Below are 23,386 nucleotides of genomic sequence, written 5' to 3' on the forward strand. Positions count from 1 at the left end.
CGTAAAATGTCTTGCAGTTATTGAAATTAGGAAGCAAAGAAAGGGGGGGATGAGGATAGCATCATTGACAGCTTGGTGGAGATTCTTGTTTTTTGTACAGCTCAATGAGATAATGTGAGCTGTACAAGCAAAGTCCCATGGAAAATGCATGCAACATACGTACCTTATAAGGCAGTACCCAGAACGACTTCTGGTGAGAGAAGTGTGGAATTTAGATGTATAGAATGACAAATGCTTTCAAAATGAACAGTTACTGGAACTGCAGAATCTGTCACCACCTGCCACTCACAGACTCCATTACTGTCTTGTCGGAGCCTGTGAACATGTGCCAAAAACCTGGTGGGGAAGAAAAAAGAGAAGCAAAACAAAAGGATTAGCCAAAATGGAGATAAAGTTCTACTTTCTGCAAAAAAAAAAAAAAAGGCATGACAACATCAACACTTACCTAAAACAATTATATTTCTACTCTATTATAAACCTCTGTGTGTTTGCAAGGGGGAGACAGATTAGAATATTGCTTGCTCTGAAATATCACTTTGGGCACGGTGGTACCACAGGCAATTTAGATAACACACAGGATATTTTTAGTAATTCAAGATATATTGGTTAAACAAGAGCCCCAAACAAGAGTAGGATAGGAGGGAAACTGAAAAAGAAGTTCAAGATGAGAATCACTTCTATGCCATCTTCATACATTCCTATACAATGATTGTAACTGTGAGATAAGCAAAGAAAGGAGGCAGAGGTTTGAAACAGAAAGATTGCTATTGAAATGCCTTTGCATTGGCGAATGTTCAGAATACAAACTGAATTTAAAAGGGCAGCAATTGGAGGAACTGGTTTAACTGGCTTCCATGAAAAGAAATTGCACAATTATATACATAGCTAACAGTATAGGCCAAGACAAAATAAGCTTGCTGCTTAACAGAATGGGGCATGTCTATGGCAGCTTTTGCACGGGATTTTATGTTGAAACCACAAAGGCAGAATTCTTCTTTTCTATGCTGTCAATGCAGGGAGGTTATCCAAAGCAAGACAGATGTGACAGATCTATCATACTGTGGTTCAAGCCTCAGATCACACCAACAAAATCTCAGTATCACTGGAGTTTGAGGGGGAAATGTCATTTTCAGAGTAAGATTACTTCTGAGAAAAAGGACACTCAATAAAGACTCATTAATTTATTTATTTATTTATTTCAAGCATTTGTACCCCGTCCTTCTCAAACTGCTCCCCCTCCCCCCCCCCCCGGGAGGGGGAGACTCAGGGTGGCTTACACTGGCAACAATTTGATGCCAGCACATACAAAAACACAGTATACCATGACATTACACATTAGATAAAAACATTAGGTTAAAAATCCATTTAAAACATTATCAACCATATAGTCATATCCAAGTCCAATTCAGCACCCAAGACTTAGTCTAAAGCCTGCCCATTGTCAGTTCTCATAAACATTGCAATTACTGTCAAGCCTGCTACCCGAATTCTCGTAGTTATAACTATGAGAAGAGACCATTCCAATGTGTGCCTTAATGTTCTGTCCCTAACTATTTTTTATATATATTTTGGAAGAATTCAGACTAAGTTTACAGTTCTCTCCATGGTTTTATGTCTATGGGGTCAAAACTTAGTAATACATACACACACTAAAGTCTATTTCTTTCAGTCTTGTGCCTTTCTTCCGCTCCCCATCTTTAAACTGCAGTTGAGCTCTGAAAAGGAGTTCATAAGCTCATTTATACTGAAATAGACTTATTGTCATGCCAGCTGCCAACAATTTATAAGGCTGAATTCATGTTAACAAGCAAAGGTTCTACAGGAAAGTCTTCTTCCACCTGCATCTTGTATGCGGTATCATTCATAAATAAATAAATAAGCTAGATAGCTAGCTGAAGGAGGGAGCAAAAGAAGTCCTATAAATTCTTCTATGAATAAAAGGGCCTTCACAAAAGGTAATAATCCGGAGAGGCCCTGCTCGTGATTCCGCCAGCGTCACAGGCGTGTTTGGTGGGCACGCGAGACAGGGCCTTTTCTGTGGTGGCCCCCGACTCTGAAACACCCTCGCCAAAGATCTTAGACAGGCCCCTACATTGGCAGTCTTTAGAAAGAACTTGAAGACCTGGCTGTTCCGATGTGCCTTTCCAGAATAGGAAAACTCCAATAACAAGTCCCAGAAGCACTTTATTAGAATTGAGATTGCTGCACACTGCACTTATCCTATAATCTTTACGTATCACCTGTCACATCAGCACTTTTAATTCTGTACCCATTACTCTGGCCCGGCCCAGTTTTATTGTGTCTTGATGTATTGTTTATTGCTTGTTGTTTAATATTGCTTTAATTGTTTTTAATTTGCTTTAGGTTTTGTACTGTTATGTTGTATTTTGAGGCCTTGGCCTTTGTAAGCCGCATTGAGTCCTTTGGGAGATGCTAGCAGGATACAAATAAAGTTACTAATAATAATAATAATAATAATAATAATAATAATTTCCCATGGGTCTTAAAAAGATATTCCAGAATAAATGTGCCATTTAAACCAAGGATAGGCAATAACTGGCATTTCAGTTATTGTTCCTGCTGGATCCTAACTGTATAGTCAAGAGGGATGATGATGCGAGTTGCAGCCCAGTAGCATCTGAAGAGCCACACATTCATCATTCCTGATTTAGATACTGTATAACACTAAACAATGAATTGGCACCAAATGGAAGATTCTTAAGTGCTTATATTGTCGAAGGCTTTCATGACTGTAATCACTGGGTTGTTGTAGGTTTTTCAGGCTGTAGGGCCATGTTCTAGAAGCAAACCCTCTTATGTGCTTGTCTTTTCTCCTCTGCTGTCATGACTACATTGACTATTTCATGAAGTTTCAAACTGGTATTAAAGAAAGTGGTTTTGCTGTATAGATGAATACATAGGAAATCCTGGAACCCGTGTGAAGCTCAGATGAGGAATACTCCAAGCGAAGAGCACTGATGTACACTAAAAGCTTTCTTTCAGGTGCTTTTGTGGGAAGCTTCAAACTGCATGAAATGGTCAGTATAGATGGGCCATGATTTCAATTCTCTTCCTCCTCAAATCAAACTCTGATTTGCAAACCTATTTGCAAGACAAGTAGAACCCTAATGTGAAAGTTTGAAGAAAAAATCTCAGCACGTGAGGAAAAAGGGGAGGAGGAGAAAAAACTGTGCAAGCCTAAAATTTGCTAATGTAAAATTAACCAAAAAATAATTGAATCAATTGTGGATTGGTGAGTCAATACACTGGTATATCCTACAGATTCTTTGGTCAGCAAAGTTGAAACATACTTTTGGTGTTGTGTCTGAACTAAACTAATCCTCAGCAAATCTGAGTAGAGATCTTACAGCGCAATCCTAAACATTTGACTTAGAAGCAATTTCCAGTGAGTTCAACTGATGCTAATTCTCTTGTAAGAATGCAAATAAATCTTTCTCTTAATTTACAACTTTTCCTTTTCCCTTTCTGTAAAAGTTTGATACTGTTCCCCAAAGGCTCTGACACAACCATCTGGCAGTATGGCTTCAAAGCTTTGGAATCTCAGTGCTTCAAAATAGTACAAAAATATTATTTCAAAGGAAAAAATAAACACTCAGGAGGCTAGACAATTCTTTGTTTTTAAGGATTTCCAGGAGCAAGGAGCAGCCATGTTAATCTACTGCAAAAGAAAGAACAGAATGATATAGTGCACTGAAGGCAAACAATTTTTATTTGTCAAAAGCTTCCGAGGACTGCAGCCTACACCTGCAATCCACAAAAACATATGCCAAATAAAATATGTTCTTCTTTAATGTATCACAAGACTCATTGTTGGACTTCCAACACTGTTCTATTTGCTACTCTTATATCAATTTTAATCATTAAGGCAGTAATTTATGCTTGTTAAAAAATGTAACAAGCATAGCATGCACAGTAGGATAAGTGTACATTCATAGAATCAGAGTTGGAAGTGGCCACTAGGAACATCTGATCCAACCCCTGCCAATATTTAGTAACATTTATTAGCCAATAAAGAAATAACAAGCTTTTCACATTTAGAAATATTGATATTAGATTTTCTGAGAACACCTCTTGAGAGATCTACTGTTGTTTCTATGAGCTTTCAAATCAACTCTGACTTCTGACAAACCTCTCATAGGGTTCTTCTTGCCAAGTCTTATTCAAGGGAGGTTCCCCTGAGGTTAAGCCAGTATGACTTGCCCAAGGTCATGCAGTGGCTTTCCATTTCCTCATATAACACTCAAACTACTACACCACACTGGCTCCCTTAAAGTAGTATAGGATATGTACCCCTTATCTGAAATGCTTAAGACCAGAAGTGTTTTTGATTTGGTGATTTTGGGAGATTTTGGAATATTTGCATATACATAATGAAATATCTTGGTGATGGGAACCCAAGTCTAAATAGAAATTCATTTATATATCATATATACCTCATACATGTAGCCAGAAGGTAATTTTATATACAGTATTTTCAGTAATTTTGCACATGAAACAATGTTTGTGTACATTGACCTACCAGAAAGCAAATATCCAATTATCTCAACAACCTATATGGACAATTTTGGATTTTGGAATGTTTCATATCTTGAATTTCCAAATAAGTGATACTCAACCTGTATTACTATTCCATAATTAGTTATTTAGAATCCATTAAATGTGCCCAGGGAAAAAAGGGGCACATACAGAGAGCGACAGATTTAGTGAGCAATTTGTCTTTGCCAGCAGCACATAAGATGGTTTTTGTCACTTCACCTCAACTTAGAAGGGGGCTTTCTAAGAAATGCCATTATCAAAGGCAGATAGGGACTAAAAAGATTCTTTGTAGGAAAAAGAAACACAAAATAACTCTCTTGACTGCTCAACTCCAAATGGTAGGAAAAGGGTGGGGGATCTTTCCCAAGAGAGGTGGAATGGGACTTACTAGAGCAACATTCCAATTAAACCAAACAGCTGAGTTCGTAGGAGAAATTTCTTTTCATGTGGCAACTGACAATTTCGTTTAGCTGGAGGGCAACGTTGCTCAGGTGCAAGGGTATGATTTCTTTTCACCCCCTCTAGGAGCAAACCCTCCCATTCAGAAACATACAACTCCCCAGTTCCCTCCCCAATGGCAATACTTTGTCAGTCAAGCTTTCAACCCCCGCCCCAAGCTTTTGCTAGCAGAAATTAAGGGTTTCATCGTAAGATGTCCTTCTCTTTCACTTCAGTAGTAAATTAATAATTCAGTTGTTCAGAACCGACATGTTAGTTTAAATAGAAAATCAGGCTCTTCATTTAACCACCTACAAATCCGAGAATTTGGGTAAAACAAAGTGGCATTTCTTTGCCTAACACACAATGGAAGAACTTTCAAAAGTAGCTTTTTTGAGACTACAACTCTTATGATGGCTGGAGGATTCTGTGACCCAAAGAAAACTACAATGTCAAGTACTACTACAACTCTTATGATGGCTGGGGGATTCTGTGACCCAAAGAAAACTACAATGTCAAGTACTACACTATGGATGTTAATGTCACAGATGACATTCACTAACAGGGTTGCCGAAATGAAAATTGGAGATAGCTGTTGTACCTATTGTGGTTGTGTAGAAGGTTTCAGCAGATGTTGCTTCATGCCTGACAAGCCCTGCTTTCTTTTACATAACCACCATAGGAGTCCTCTCTGGTTTTCTATCTGCCAGCCCTCTATATATACATTTTTTTGCAAATCCTCCATTCCCATAGCATAAACCATCATGAAATACTTCATTGTGAAAAACCTTTTTAAACCACGTTTTGCATGAGTTTAATATTTTAATTTACTATTCCTAGGCCAAGGTCTCCCAGTTGTACTATGGTCTAACATGAGTATCCACTTGGCTTCCTGATTTCATTTCAGCTTTAATCTGGTAAACAGGGGCTATCAGCTTCATTTCAATGTCCTGCTGAATCCTTTTGTTTTCTGGCCATCTCAACCCCTTTCCCCCACCTGATTCCTGGTTGTGTGCCCATTTGTTCTTTTCCTATTCAGTTTCATCCAAAGCTTTGGAGCATATAAACAGCTTGCTTCTTTATTTGCTGGAAGCAATAACACGTGATCTTCCAAAACAGTGATTCTCAACCTGTGCGTTCCTGGGTGTTTTGGCCTACAAACTCACAGAAATCCCAGCCAGTTTACCAGCTGTTCGGATTTCTGGGAGTTGAAGCCAAAACATCTGAGGATCCATAGGTTGAAAACCACTGTTCCAAAGGCTCCACTGCACTTTACACACTCAAGCAATTGATCCATAGCCTATCACATGGGAGAAGATCTTTTTGCCATTGGTTCCAGAGTATCACTAAGAAAGACATTATTCCTCCTCAGATAAGTTCTAGTTTGACATTAGAGATGTTGACTTAAGTGCGATGATTACCTCTGACATAAATGACCCAACACATTACAAGGTGAATTTCAGTAACATGTTGGAACATCATATTAAGGATTTTTTGCTTATGGGTTAAGTATTCGTGAGGTATCAGTGCAAAGTGTGTCAATTATAAGAAAGGGTTATTATAAAAGCATTTAAGTGCTCCACTACAAAACAAACCACTGGGATAATTGGAAGCTCTATATAATTTCTCTTCTAAGTCAGTGAATTTGGTAAGTGATGATTACATATATCAGGCTTCAAACAAATCACAAATCTTTAAGAAAGAGCAAAAGAAGAGTGGGGAGCCTGCATGCATGCTTTCAGGTTATGTGTTAATTTATGGAAACTCCATGAATTTAATAGGACTTTGTTAAACAAGAAATACTCAGAAGCCATTCTGTAAGTTCTTTCCTCTGAAATACAGTGCATGATACATGATATCCACTGGTAGTCTCCCATCCGTGTACAAACCAGGGCTGATATGACTTAGCTTTCAAAATCGGACAGGATCTGATGCTTTTAGGGTTTTTAATAGTATAAAATCACAGCTGCATTTGTTTGTGGAACTTTTGCAAACAACACCGAAGACAAACCTGTCAGATAAATTATTCCTCCAGCATGAACACCAATCCTACACTAATCTATAAATAGGAAGATAATTATCCCTCTCGGAAGCTCCTCTATCTTTGCATAACTGGCAGGTCACATCCTCCAAACAATTAAAATCAGCAAAATCAGAAATAGATATTAGTAACAGACTATAAAGAGGGCAGTATTCATTTAAGCAGGAGTCACAAGGGAACACCTCCCTAATTCTAAACATGTAAAGACAAGGCTGCACTACTTTGGTAATGTGGAAAAGGCAGAGATGCTTTTCTTGTTACATCTCCAAACTTTCCTCAAACTGGGACTCGTTCACACAATGTAGTTGTACCACTGAAATTCTACTTGAACTGCCATGGCTCCAACCTGCAGTTTAAAGAGTGGTACCAAGAATTCCCATTGAGAGACTTGTACAGCCCCACCACCACCACCACCACAACTGCAAACTCCAGGGTCCTACAAGGTGACGCCATGGCAGTTAAAATGAAATCATAAAGAGCAAACAGTGTGAATATGATGTTAGTACTCTCTGTATACATTGGATAATAATTCCCAATATGATACAGAGCAAGGGCAATGAGGGTGTGTGGTGCTGAATGGGCATAGAAAAATAAATGCTGGGTCTAAGAGGTACTGATTTTTATTCTATTTATGTCACTGTAGCTTTTAAAAAACATATACTGTCGAATTGCCAGGAGTGTTCCAGGTTCCTCCATAGCTCCTTTCATACAATGTTTTTCCAGTATAGAATACAACCCTCAGAATTCATCTGCCAGCATGTCCAATGTGTGGAAATCTAACAAATGTTCAAATCTAATAGGAAGTTTTATCCCCTCTTGCCAAATAATAATACAGAAAATCATCAGTATCACTCATTCTCCTTGTAAAATTTAAAAAAAGTAATTTGTCTAAGTTTTGGTTTTACCATAGTAGCAATCTGAGAGTGCTTTTCAACCAGCTGGTGTGGCTGAAGATTACCACTGAATCTCCTTGCTTTTTCTCTGCCTAGATAGTTAGCATACTTTTATCCCACATTTTTCTCCAAGCAGCTCAAAAATATGCATGGTACTATATCTAACATTACGTGACCATACTTCACTCAGACAAAGGAACCATAACTTCCTCTATTTCCCATGACTACTTGAAAAGATCCCCCACTTTATTGTTTGGTCACTGAAGTTGTTGGGCTTTAATGAAGACGTTTATGTATACCTAAAGACTATCGATGGTGGTATAATATTCCCAGAGACACAAACACTTTAAATCACTAAATATTAAGAAGTCTCAACGATTGGACAGACATGGTTACATAAAAAGTGGCATTTCATCAATGCTGTGTGAAAGCAGTCCCAAAGAAAAGTCCTTCAGGGCTTATCATTCTGTGCCCTTAATATTAAGATACAGGGAGAGAAAAGCGATGAGAAGCTATGTTATGTAATAATTTGAGAAAAACAAATGACAATGCATTGCATAAGAAGGAGCAAGTGCTAGGGAAATCAATCAAATCAAATTAAAGCAAAGCAAATCAGAGAATTTATTTTTGGCTTAGAGTCTAAGTCTGCTGTGTTGCAAAATGCAGATTTAGGGGAACGATTTTTCACTCAGGCCAGCCTTACACCCATCCTTTTTGTTCCCACAAATTCGCAAATGTACACTTCTAGATGCTATTTAATTTCACTACAACTATTTATTGGAAATATACTTGGGGTACATATACATCAATTAACCTATGCAAATATAATAAAGTGGCCTAGATGAAACCTATGTGCATAAATGTCTACACTATTCACAAAGAGTTTAACTTGGAGGTACATACTGGCTGCATCCTTTAAGCAACTGGCTTAACCTTGAAGGAGGTCTGTAAACCCAAATTCCTAATATTCTCTCTGAAGTTCAGTTCCAACTACTAGTACCAGCACCTGGTACAAAAGAGAATGTCTAAAATCAAGCTGGACAGTTTTCAATGGAGGCTGTGCCACTATGGAGGAGACTGGTATTATCCATTTTAATGGAACATATGCAGAAACCTCCCATTCCATTGTGATAAAAAAAATACACACGGATTCTGAATATCCTATATGCATGCATATGTCAGTCTTCCCCAATCTAATACCTGCCTTTTTCATGTCATGAGTGACTTGAGAAACTGCAAGTCGTTTCTGCTGTGAGAGAATTGGACATCTGCAAGGACGTTGCGCAAAAATAATTATAATGTGGCATTCAGTGGTTGGGATTTCCTCTAATAGGCTCTGCAAGACTAGTTCACCATATTTGTTTTAGTCTCATCCGTTTCTATCTTAGAATAGCTGAGAAAACTGTTCTTTTGCTAGTTTAGACAGGATAATATTCTTGAATGTGATTGTCCTGCTTCTTGGCAGGGGATTGGACTGGATGGCCTACGAGGTCTTTTCCAACTCTAGGATTCTATGATTCTAAGTCACTTCCACATGGTGGGCTAGACGTATGAGTGCACAGGACAGGGCTTTCTGTGTAGCTGCACCAAACAGGCTGGCTGCAGCCCTACAATTTAATTCCATTGGGTTTTTAAAAAGTGTTTTTTAAAATTTCACAGTTGCCTATTGACATTTTATTAGGTTTTGAAGAGCATTTTTGCATGTTACTGTACACTGGCTCAGCTGGCCCTTTAGGGCAGAAAAGTGGTAATTGTTTTCTGAGCATTAATTTGGTAAGTAACCCAGGCTTTATATTATTTCCAGCTCCTACATTATAAATGAGAAGTAGCACAACATCCTGAAAAAAATACTGGTATTCTGTATGACTATGATGCCAAGTGGAATCTGGGGCAAAAAACATTTTAGAATAAGCGTCCTATTTGTGTCTAGCAATTGAATAGTGTTCACAGTACTTCTAAGTGGAAACCTGCTCTTGGTTCCCCTCACCTTCTCAATGTTTTCATAATTTAAAAGTACAACTTGAGTTTTGGGGAGGGGTTGTTTTCTTCTTGCTATTATTAAATAACTAGAGATCACAAATCCTTGATAATCTACTTTTTCATGTCAGGAGTGACTTGAGAAACTACAAGTCACTTCTGGTGTGAGAGAATTGGCCGTCTGCAAAGATGATGCCCAGGGGACTCCTGGATGTTTTGATGTTTTACCATCCTTGTGGGACGCTTCTCTTGTGTCCCCGCATGAGGAATTGGAGCTGACAGAGGGAGCTCATCCACACTCTCCCCAGATTTGAATCTCTTACCTGGTGGTCTTCAGTCCTGCCAGCACAAGGGTTTAACCCAGTGTGCCACTGAGGGCTCCTCGATAATCTAATTGAAATCTAGCAAAACATGTTTTTCCACCTTCTACTCAGGCCTGGTTTAAGGGCTACAGGATCTCAGACAACTTTATGTACCTGCACCTCTCATTCTTGGTTCTTTTAAAATCCCCTCATCAAAAATGCAAAGGGTGGTTCATTTTCTGTCCCCCCACCAAGAGAGATACTGAAAATGATATCTTTGCATGTGTGTGTGTGTGCATATTCTTTCACATCACTCCTTGACTTATGTTGACTCCATGATCTTTATTACAAGGAACATTCACATGTTGTTTTGCCAGTTTCCTCTTCTCAAATATAGCTTTACAGTCCCCCATCCAATAATAACAAGAGCTGACCCTGCTTAGTTTCCAAGTTCAGACAGGATCTGGTGCCTTAAGAAGAAAACAGAAATTGACTTTCTGTTTGAATAAAGAGCAGTACTGGGTCTAACCGGGGTTGTGGCAAAACTGATTCCTCTCCCGTTGATATGGGGACAGTTTTAAGAACTGAAATTTAAAAAAATGGATAGTTGCTCAAGAACAGTCTTGACTGTTTAACTTTTCCCCCATACCTGCTATAAAAGGATCCCACGACATTTTGTTCATTTTGCTACAGCATATTAACACATCCAGTCCTTTAGATTTGAAATTACTCAGATGAGAAGAAAATATGAACTGGTGTTACAAAACAACAATCATTCATCTGTACCTAATAAGTTGCATGTAAATGATGTCATCCCATGTAAAACTGGTATGGCTTCTCAGAATTTGTACAAAGTACACAAGCAAGTAGAATAAAATGGCTTCCAGTATTATTATTTTTTTGCAGACATTAAATGTTCAAAACATTACATTACGTGTTCAAAATGATGTGGCAACTTGAATAGTGATACAGTGGCCTGAATCCAACTGTTAGTTCCAACTCTAATTAAATCAATAAGAACTTGATATGACAATGCTTCTGTAAATTCCATTTATTCAATGCAGCTACTATACTTGGAACAAAGAATTGGACTTAGGCCTGTATTATTATTTTGCAGAATTTCATAAATCCTGCTATTCTATATAAACTTCTATCAGATTTCAGGGCTAGAAAATAGTTCTGGACTGTTTATTTAGAGGTAGGTGAGGAGCATTGCCAAAATCCAATACCACTAAGCCTTCAAGGGCAGGGACAGCTCTAGTCCAGTGTGAATTTAACTTTATTTGAGGGCAAAGGAGTGGAGAAAGTATAAGCTGTGGTCCTCCACCAGTTTGTAAAATTAGAGAAAAGTTCAGACATAGGGCATTCAACAACAAAAACCAGACACTTCTACAAAAAATACCATTGATTTCCAATTGTATAGTAATAAATACAAGGAAACTAGCAATAAAGCGACTTGCTCATTTCAGAGATTGTGCGGTGGAGGAAGAATTAAGAACAAAGATGATTTTTTTTATATTCCACTTGAAGTTAATAGACTGTAGAAAGATCATTACACATCTTCACTTTAAATGAACTTGTTCGCACAAGAATGTACCCAAGGGATAAATCTGTGAAAAAGAAAGCAGATTCTTCCATAAATTTCCTCTAGAATATTTTAAACAGGTATTGCCTTGAAAATGTTCCATATATGCTTTTTGTTTGATGATTATTGAAGTGAATTAACACCTACAGTTTCAGTCAAGTTATGTAGGATAAAACTTGGAATGTAGCTTGCAAATGGAAAAAATGTCATTGTTTTGAAAAAGAATAAGAAAAAAAGCAAAATGTTTCTAATTTCCCCAAATAACTAGTCAGATTTCTCCCTCCATCTCAGCTTCAAAAATAACCTTTTACTTCAACCAGACTGAACCACAACACAAGGAATTTTTGTTTTAATGCATTTAAGTCTGTGGCTTTCATCGTTAATTTAGGTTTTAACTTCATGAAAACAATGGAACCAAAGAATAAATCTGTGAAAAAAGAAATTTGTTCTTCTATAAATGTCTTCCAGATTAGCAAAGGTTGTCTCAGTTGTCTGAACTTAAAAGCCATTTGGAATTGAAGAATGTGGTTTTCTAAAACATGGAAACCTCATAATGGATTTCCTATCTGGCCACTTTCAAACCAGTATTCCAATTTCTTCGACAGCTTCAAACACAATAAACTATGGCATGTATCAGGAAGGCAGACTTTTCTCTGCTTGGCTTTATGGATTGCACCTGCATGCAGTTCATTTCTGAAAAGGAGCTATCATTCTCATTCTTAAAAGGCCCATTGAGAACAGCCCAGGGAACAGAAGACAGACAGTGAAGTCAGATCACAGCTGCCATTTAGCTGTGGGCCTCCACATGGCATGGATGACAGACCACCTGGGAATATGAGCTCCTTGAAGGAAGGCAGGACACCAAGATAACAAAGGAATAATTCACCAAGAATCCATTGATACTAAAATGCCATTGACAGGTGAGTCAGATGCAGAAGTCCCATAGATCATATCCAGTCAAAATAATCTACCTGGTCTCCAGTTCAGCTCCACCTGCACTGTCTAACTCAGGCATGGGCAAACTTCGGCCCTCCAGGTGTTTTGGACTTCAACTCCCACAATTCCTAATAGCCGGTAGGCTGTTAGGAATTGTGGGAGTTGAAGTCCAAAATACCCAGAGGGCCAAAGTTTGCTCATGCCTTGTCTAACTGCTACTGCCAATAGCAGCACTTGGGAAAGTTTCTTTTTCTGGACTACGCAGACCTCTTCAGCCATGTAATTGGCACATGTATATATATATTTTCAACCATGTTTGCCATAGTTTCTTGTACTTTTGGTTAATTATCAGTTTGAATCTTAAATCCCTGAAGATTTTCAACATGTTTTTCAGGCTTATCTTCCCATCAGTTTTTGTAGATGCTAAATTTTATATCTATCTATTTCGTAGATCCCACTGTAACATTGCCAGTTCTTTATTGTGGCCTTTCAATAATCAATCTGTGCAATCTTGCTACATACACAAATAAGGTGATGAACAGAATTTCTGAATTTTGGGAAAACCTATTCTAAAACAGAAAGGGTCAGGAGATTGCTTAACTTTTCTTCTCTCAAACTTGAATTTATTGCGCCCCCTCCCCCCATCTCATGCAAGGAACTGGAGGCGGGAGGAATTCACTGGAAGACCAACACAAATTTTCAAGGAGGAAGGGCAAGTAGTAGTAATAAACCCATTCCTCCAGCTCAGCAACACAAGCCACCTCTTCCTGAAACCCAAAAACAAACAGAAGAGCATCCAGGTCCTATTACATATGTTTCTGCACAACATATAGTTAGTTCCTTGCATGTGCTTAAAACTCATTCATTTCAATTCTGTTGATGCTTGGATTAAGAATGGTAACCTCTGATTTCAACCAGCCCAGCCCTAAAAAAATATGGTGGAAGAAAGGCTCTTATGGGAGTTGTCTGAAGATTACACATCCTAAAATACAAGAATGACAGGGGATCAGACAAATCAAATGAGTGTCTGACATGCAAATCTATCAACACATAATTTACAGATGTTTTATATTGGTTTTGAAAGAAGAAACTAAATGCCAGGCAGTGGCTGATGAAACCTGATGGTTGCACTTGATGTATTGTATGTGTACTTGGCTGTGAGAATGAATCAAGGCATCTTTCAGCACATGTTTGAGCATGCTTTGAACCTGTTTTGAAATGTCTGAAACCCCCCAAATAGAATCATAGACCTGGAAGAGACTACAAGGGCCATCCAGTCCAACCCCATTCTTGGGTCACCTTTGGGTTCGAGAAAGGAGGGATAGAAATATTGTAAGTAAATAAATTAATTAATAAATACCACGCAGGAACACAGAAACAAAGTACACCTGACAGATGGCCAATCAGCCTCTGATTAAAAAACCTCAGAGACGGAGACTCTATCTGACTCGAAGGAGGTATATTCCACTGCTGAACAGCTCTTATGATTTCATCCTAATGTATTTGAGTTGTTCCTTCAACCGTACATATTTTTTCAAGAAACTTAACTGGAAACTCTACCTAAAACCATGCTGTTAAATATTATTTTCTACAAATAATACAAGAGCTAATCCAAACACATTTGTACATAAAACATCCCACTCAGCCAACAAAAGAGTGCTTCAAATTTAGAAGAAGAAAAAAACAGTTGATTACAATTTTTCAAAGTAAAAAAAATGACAAATTCACATGAGTATGTTATAAACATATTTCAGGATCATGTTTGGGAAAGCACAATATACCTGTTCCTACTAGGTGACAAAATCCATCACTATGCAGCTCAAAACATGTTATACATACATCATGTATTATTCTGATGGTGTCAGGTTCTTGTTGCTGCCATCAAAATAATACAACAAACATGGAGGAACAGGTGATTCAGGTACAGAAATGTCTTCTTGAAGGATTGGAAACTGTGAGAATTTATCAATGTTGCTTCTTTCTCAGCTTTCAAAGCATAAATTATTAACATTTGCATGTATGGGTGGTTTGTCAAACTATTTGTATTGATTTTAAACTAAACTAGGTGTAGAAGAAGGTCACATTTAGGATTATTTATTTATCGTGTCAGATGCGAATTGAGAATACAGTTATAATGAATACAAGAACCACAAAAAAGGTTAAAAGCTTGGCATTGTATTAAATTTCCTTTGACCAGAAGCTGGTCCCTTGGAGTGCCTCTGGTGTTGTTGTAAGAAGGTCCTCCATTGTGCTTGTGGCAGGGCTCAGGCTGCACTGTAGTATGTGGTCTGTGGTTAGCTCTTCTCCACACTTGCATGTCGTGGACTCCACTTGGTAGCCCCATTTCTTAAGATTGGCTCTGCATCTCATGGTGCCATACAGTCTGTTCAGTGCCTTCCAAGTTGCCCAGCCTTCTGTGTGCCCAGAGAAAGTCTCTCACTTGGTATCAGCCACTGATTGAGGTTCCGGGTTTTAGCCTGCCACATTTAAGGATGTGAGTAATAATGATTAGGAAAGGATGTTTACTGACTTTTCTTTTTGTTGCTGTTGTGTGCCTTCAGGTTATTTCTGATTTGAGACAGTCCTAAGGTGAACATATCATGGGGTTTCCTTAGCAAGATTTGCTCAAAAAGGATTGCCCTTTCTCCTCTGAGGCTGAGAAAATGTGACCTGCCCAAGATAACCCATGGATTTCTATGGCCAACTGGAGATATAAACCCTGGTCTCTCAAAAGTTCCAATCAAATATTGAAACCACTATGCTACATTGGCTAATTTTCTTCTACAACCTTTTCTATACCAAAGCCAAGGAGAATGCAGAAGAGTATTTGTGTTCTTGTGTATATAGGAAAAAAACAGAGACAGAGGAAGAAGTAAGATCCCTTTTCCTACCTGATGCTTCTATATATTTCCTCCCTGGTCTTCACACACTGCTTTTCAAATTTCCAGAATCAAGTTTTAAAACTTTATTTCAGCCTTCATTAAAAAGACTTATCTCATGTTACGTATATTCCTATATGTGAACATCTGTGGGAACCTTTTAATCTAGGTCCAATGCATTGCTTAACACAATGAGTCTAATCTGCTGAACATACAATAATTTGGACAGGACATATATTTTGAAAAAGAAATGTTTTTTTCTGACCTGCAGTAATAAGACACATCTATTACTTAAAGAGTGTGCAAGCTAGTATTCTGTTCTTTTTCCTCCATCAATAAATACGAGCCAAAAAAAATAATCCAGGAATTAAAAGAAAACTTCCATTAGTAGTGAGAAATACTGAACATCTGTCAATTGCAGTATATACAGAAACATTCCCATAGTAAAGCATGAGCAGGAAGACATCAACAGATCATACATTGTGCTCACAAAAGATGAAAACACTTGTCGGAAATTAAAAGAAACCAGCAGACCTAAGCTAATTAAACATACAATCTGCATTTTTAATTAAATGGCAATATCATACAATCTATAGTCTCTCACCTCTTAATAAATCATTAGTCAGATGAAACAACTTCTAACAATTGAAGGAGGGGTTCCCTGGCGGTTTTCAACACCATTATAGACATGCTAATCATTTATCATTTTTTATGTCTGCAAAGCCATCTGGAAATAGCCAAAAGACATTTTACTTTCAAAGTAGCATGGAAGATTTGAAATGAAACACTGTTGTGAATTGTCCAAGGGTGCTATGGCTCAGGCTTACATTGTAATAAGAGCTGAACCAGAATTAGCACTAAGGCTCAAACCAAGTTGAGAATCAGAGAGTACTCCAGGCCTAAGACAATCAGAGATCATCCCTGATACAGAAAAACTCAGGAAAAGTCTAAGGCCAATCACAAAGCTTTTCTCTAACCATACACAGCTAAGAATCCCATCATCTATGAGCACATCTAATACCTTCCATCAGTGGCTCCTTATCTCATATCATATACATCCCTATTTCATGTAGATTAAAAGCTATGTACAATTTCTGCAAACATTAAAACGAGCAAATTTCATAGAATTGTTTTGGATATTTCCCTCATTTGTGTTAAACTTGAATCAGATTATTTATATATGAATCCTAGATTTAACCTGCTTCCTGGGAAGGAATCTCACTGGAGCATTGCAGCACACCCAAATACCTGGGAGTTACCCTGGACCGTGTTCTGACCTAGAAGAAGCACACTGCCTGAATATCAAGCAAAAAGGGGGCGCTAGAAATAATATCATACCAACCTGGGGATCACAACCAGATACAGTGAAGGCTTGCGCTTTGCTACTCTGCTGCTGAGTATGCATACCCATTGTGGAACACATCTCACCATGCTAAAACAGTGAATGTGGCTCTTAATGAGACATGCCGCATTATCACAGGGTGTTTCCGCCCTACACCACTGGAGAAATTACACTGTTCAGCCAGTATTGCATAACCCGACATCCGCCAGGAAGTAGCAACCAACAGTGAAAGGACCAAGGCAGTGACATCTCCGGGCCATCCCCTGTTTGGATATCAGCCAGCACGCCAACGACTTAATTCAAGAAATAGTTTTCTAAGATATACAGAGACAGTCACTGGAACACCTCAGCGAGAGTCCAAAAGTGGCAGGCTAAAACCCAGAACCTCAATCAGTGGCTGATACCAAGTGAGAGACTCCCTCCTGGGCACACAGAAAACTGGGTGACTTAGAAGGCACTGAACTGACTGCGCTCGGGAACTATGAGATGCAGAGCCAACCTTTAAAAATGGGGCTAGAAGGTGGAATCCACAACATGAGAGTGTGGAGAAGAGCAAACCACAGACCACCTAATACAATGCAACCTGAGCCCTGCCACATGCACAATGGAAGACCTTTTTATAACAACACCAGAGGCACTCCAAGTGGCCAGCTACTGGTCAAAGAACATTTAATAGAATGCCAAGTTTGCAAACTTTGTGTGCTTTTTTAATGCAATACAACTGTTTGGTTCGCTCCTGACATGATAAATAATACCTGCTTTTTCCATTTCTGTCTTTCAATTCTTAGCCCATTTCACTCACCTCAGCGCTTTTTTTTTTTTTTTTGCATCTTTCATTAATTGAGATTTCTGGAATTATGTGTCATCACTCATTACTTCTGTCAGGCCCATAGCCAGGATTTTGATTTGGGGGGGGGGGGCTGAGTTTGATTCAGGGAGGGGGCTGAGGATCTACCCTAGCAAACCTTTTGTATCATTATCCCAATACTCCCATGCATATGGGATATATTGAGCATGGTGATCATGTCATGATATGAATAAACTTACTGGTACATTAAATAATGTACCAGTAAGGCCTTCTCACAGACCACCCTGAGAATTTCAGGGGGGGGCTGAAGCCCCCCCCCCCTCCCAGCTACATGCCTGACTTCTGTAGTCATTATTTTGGTCTTTGTCTTCATTTGCATCTCTTTACATTTGATATTAACATTGTAAGTCTAGGAATTCTCAATACTGAAGACAACCTCATTATATTAATGAATGTGTTTAAGATGCGTTTGATCTGACCACTCCCTGTCTTGCTCTTGCAAGACACTCTCTACATTCTGGCCATTACTATTTAAACATTTTCAGTTGTTTCTTCATCCGTACATAAACTACACCAAAGCAAGCAGAGCATTATTTGTGTCTTAGAGTGATCAATGATGCACAAACAAAATACGAATGTATTCATAGTCTTATAAAGTGAGCTGAAATCCATAGGCATGGTACCCTCCCCAACGCATGGGCAAGTTGGATCAGACTATTTTCAGTCTGTCAGTTCCACATCTGTTCATCTATAAATCTCTTTTCCACTCTTTCTGCTCTAATCTGCACTTTTAACAAAATCCTGCTTATAATACATACATATTTTCATGCATTACTGGCCACAAAAGCATTTTATACATAATCATTCGAAATGCCACTAAATTCCATTTTGGAGAGTGGCCAAAGTTATCAAAAGCAGTCCTTGATTAGAAATATATGAATATATATTTACTTACTTATACTTTCACCCCACCCCACTCCAATGGGAGTAACCCATCCCATTTTTTCTCCCCAGGTCTAGGAAGCAATCTTGTGTACTTGTCTAGACTGCACCCCACAGACACAACCACAGACACACTATCAATTTAAATGCTAATAGGATTTATTAACTGGAAAAAGATTTGACGCTCAGTCCTGGCGCCCAATGTCATTCATTGCATGCCATAGCCTGATTTGCCTGTGTGGAACCAGAGATGTGGGGCTTACTGGTTAGCTGTAAGATTTCAATCCAAACGCTTTATAGATCTTATTCCTATTGGCAAATATACCACTTCTGAGCCACAAAGCCTTGAATGAGAAGGGGAACAAAACTTTCATTAAAGTTGGGGAGCAGTTTAAAGGTATCTCATGGGACCGGGTAGTTCCCAAGAAACATTGTAAACCACAATTGCAGAAAGGAAGAGAAAAGATAGCTAACATACCATATAGTAAAACAATAATTATTTTGGGAAACTTGAAGAAGTTATTTGCTATACAACAATTCCCAGATTCCACTTGTCAAAATGGCTACTAGTTATGATGGGCTCGGGAATCATAGGAAATATCATTTTTAAAAGCACTTTTTCCCAGATGTTTGAAATGTCTGTGTTAGCCATGGTTTATTATAGACTTTGAGCTTCAAATGTAGAGTGCCTTCCAAAAACAACGTGTTAGGAATTAAAAGAAGATAGTCCATAATCACAAAACTGGCTACCTGAAAACTGTGTCTTGCAACAGCCATCTTAACATTATCGAAAGTGGAACAGTGAAGTCAAAGCTCCAAGGGTAATAATAATAATAATAATAATAATAATAACAACAACAACAACAACAACAACAACAACTTTATTTTTGTACCCCACCTCCATCTCCCCGAAGAGACTCAGGGCAGCTTACATATGGCACAATGTGCCTAAAACAATGCATAATAAACACACAATACAATACAAGATAAAACCAATAACATAATAATAATAATATGCTGGCATTTGTTTTATATTGTTACTATTATTATGTTTATTTATGCCCTACTTTTTCGCTTCACAAAAAGACTTAGAACCAGTGATGTCATGTAGTACACCTTTCCAGATTACTCTTGCTCTCTGAGATTAGTTACCGAGAGGAAGAGCATGGGTTTCTTAAAAGACAAAATCATACTGTTGCAAGCTATCCTTGCCTTCAGGCAAAGTTTTTTTGGAGTAGCTTGGTTTTGAATGGGCAATTCAGTCCAATTAGTTTTAGATAAGGCTTGATCCTAGTGAAAGGCAAAAACTGTTAGATCTGGTTTCTCAATATGGATCAGCACAGCTGCATTTTGGGAATCTTTTTGCTAACATATGGGGTGTCCGGACTACATGTCAGAGTTTACTGTCAAGGAAAGCAGTACAAGTGAGTTTTAGTATAATTCCTTTGTGGTCAAGATTCTATTTCTGCTCATCTATATAAATAAAAATGTAATGTTCATCTGTGGGATTAACATTACTCAAAAAGCACTGGACGAACTGGCACCACATTTGGACACAATACACATATCAGGCTAACGAGTTACCATCACTGATAAAAATACTGAGAAACACAGCAGAAGAGACTTAAAAAGCCAAAAAAAATGAAAAATACATTAAAACGCATGTGCAAAACCACACACACACACACACACATATATATATATGCAAACACACCTATACGCAAATATATACACACACATATACACACACAACAAATATACACAGACTGGGTCACAGCAACGCATGGCAGGAGATGGCTAGTACTTATTAAAATGCAAAGAGTTGTATGTACCTGAAGGCTAAATCAAACATTTTTGGCCACACAAGGCTCAAATGTCAGTCTGATAAATAATGCAACTATTTCCTGCTAGGTTCTCTGAGTGAAATTAGTTTTATGTTGGCATCATGATAGAAGCTCTGAACACACAGCTGCTCAGGAATTATTCAGAAAGAAAAAGAAGGGACAAAAGAAATCCACCATCTTCAATACAAGATTCCTGGATCAAGGTGCACTTCACTGAGCTCCGCATATAAAAACCACAATAAAAATAAAACCATTGCAAAGCCTGATTTCATATAAGCGTTGCATGCTGATTCAGCAGCAAAACCCAATATAGTTGCGATTTATCACCTTTGCCTGGATGAAACCCAAAACCATTCATATACGAGATTTCCTTATGAAGCACACCTGTTTCAGAATCAATGCTAGCCAAAGACAGTCTGTTTCCGCTTCATATGGGACAAAAACAATTTGCAAGGTGAAAACTCAGGATATAAATTAAGAGTCTATAAACATAGGTTTGGCTTACTAGCCAAGAATAATTTATCATCAACACTGGTCTCTACCCTCCCTCACAGCTCATTGCATGTGTGCAAGCATAACTTTTCTACCTTTCATTTCCACACACAGACACACACCCCATATGTGTGTGCTTGTGTGTTATGTGTTCTGAGAGCTGGTAAAAATGGCTTGGGTCCAGACAATCTGAAATACCATACATCCCGACATGAATCTATCCAAGTTTTAAGACCCTTGGGCTTTCTCTTGGTTCTACTACCACCATCACAGGCAGAAACTCCTTCTTGTGGGAGGCCAATATAGCCCCCCTCTCTTCTCTCTTTCTGCTAATAGGCAGAAACGTTTCTGTTTATCCAAGATTTTGACTAACTGTCTGTTGCAGAAGGTCAATAGCAGAAGATCAATTTCTATTGTGAGCCACCTTGAGGAAAATGATGATAAAAATTACATGAATCATAGAATCAAAGAGTTGGAAGAGACCTCATGGGGCATCCAGTCCAACCCCCTGCCAAGAAGCAGGAATGAATGAATGACTTCAGAAAACAGCTGGAGAGCCATGGGTAAAACATGACCTAATGAACTAAGTTCTAGGAAGTCTCTCATATTCTACAAGGCTTTGGAGCTGGATGAAACTGTGAATATCTTGTGCCACTTCCACCAGCCTCAGTGTCAAAAATCTTATTCCACGTAGTTGAAAAGAACCCCCAACACAATTTGTAAGATACATCCTCTCTTCTTTTACATTTGGGCAGCAGTGCAATGGATGGAAAAAGACTTAGCTTTGTTATGTTGAACACATGGACAGCCACCCATTTCATATATAAAAGCTGACCAGACTAGATGCTAAATATTATTCCAACACTGGTGATGGAGGGTTATACCCCATAGGTTAGCTTGGAGAGTTCATAGCTTTATCTGCTTCTTGCTATTCTATATTTGCTGCATGCACAACTGTTCCAGACTACCTAATGGCAGGGCCAGCATTTGTGGAGCAGGGACATCTTCCCTTGCCCTACAAACTTGTTATTATAATGCTCATTAAATTAAATGGGATTTATATTCTTGCCATATATCTGACTATTATTACAGACATCTGGCTGATTTTACTGGACCAAATTAATACATACAAATTGAATCATTATCTACCTTTGTTTGTAAAAGGATAGGTAGCATAATAGCTCATTTCATCTGTAAGGATATGATACAGCCAATTAACAGTGCACATGTACTCCAAGGCATGCTGAAGTCTATAGAACTTAACTTCATCCTAATCCGACTTCAATTTTTTCAGCATTTCTTTTTTTTTTCTGGTTCATATATCTTTTTTTTTAATAATTTTTTATTGTTTTATCACATTTATTACATACTATTACATTTTGTACATCAACCTCTTTAACATGTTGTTTTGTTGTTTTGCTCTGACATTTCCACCCCTTTTCTCTTTTTTTCCCCCCCTTTTTCACCACAGTGCTCCCCTCCACCCGTCTCAAGCCACCATTCTTACATTTCATCTGTCCAAAATTTCATTTCTTCTTGTGACGGTAATTTTCCTTCCTTATTTTTTAATCCATTTACCACAAATCTTCCCCATACAGCATCAAAATCGCTTTGTTTCCATATACCTTTTTTAACCTTTAATATACATGTCAATTTATCATTTATTGCTATTTTCCATGCTTCTTTATACCACTCCTCTATTTGTATATTCATTTCTTTTTTCCAATTCCTTGCTATAAGCAGTCTTGCTATAGTTAGTAAGTTTGTTATCGCTTCTTTGTCCTCCTTTTTCAATTGCTTGTCTTTATATATTTTCAGCATTTCTTAACAAAGAAATTAATTCTGTCTTCTGAAGAAAAATACAGTTTAAAAGGTGTATAATAGTTTCCCTGCATTTGCAGAGCTTTTTTCACATGTGCGGAAATCTTTTTATTAGAACGTATGAGAAAATGTTTGGTATTCCAACCTTTTAAAAACCTTGTTGCACAGCAAGCAACCAAATAAGCACCATACCTGCTGAACCAGATCAAAGAAACTTCACATTTGTTTATATTTTATTAAAACCTTAGTAAAATTTAAAGATAGGCTAGACAAAGAGTTTAAAATAGATGCTGTAACCTTTAGCAGATGGAGTTTATTTTTACATACATTTACAGGATTTTCTAAAACTTTCTTTTCTTTTTCATCTAGTGTAAAACTTGGCTGTGTTAATCCTGTGCTTGGTTCTCTGTATTTTGAATTCTATTAATAAGGGCTTCCTAGGACTTAAATATCCTTAAAAATCAGATTTTGCCTGGTCTTGGAAACTAAGCAGGGTCAGCCCTAGTTAGTAGTTGGAAGGAAGACCACC

At 38.1% G+C, this 23,386-nt stretch overlaps 1 protein-coding gene across 8 annotated transcripts in view; it reads right to left on the reverse strand.

Moving 5' to 3' along the window:
- TIAM1 (TIAM Rac1 associated GEF 1) overlaps window positions 1-23,386 on the reverse strand; it is a 260,834-nt gene that overhangs the window by 122,582 nt on the left and 114,866 nt on the right. For all 8 annotated transcript variants that reach the window (XM_060770440.2, XM_060770445.2, XM_060770442.2 and 5 more), the window contains one exon: window positions 164-336. The gene's annotated coding sequence lies outside the window, so the exon portion shown is untranslated. The remainder of the gene's footprint in view (window positions 1-163; window positions 337-23,386) is intronic.

Source organism: Anolis sagrei, chromosome 3 (genome assembly GCF_037176765.1).
Source record: "Anolis sagrei isolate rAnoSag1 chromosome 3, rAnoSag1.mat, whole genome shotgun sequence".
Taxonomy (NCBI): domain Eukaryota; kingdom Metazoa; phylum Chordata; class Lepidosauria; order Squamata; family Dactyloidae; genus Anolis; species Anolis sagrei.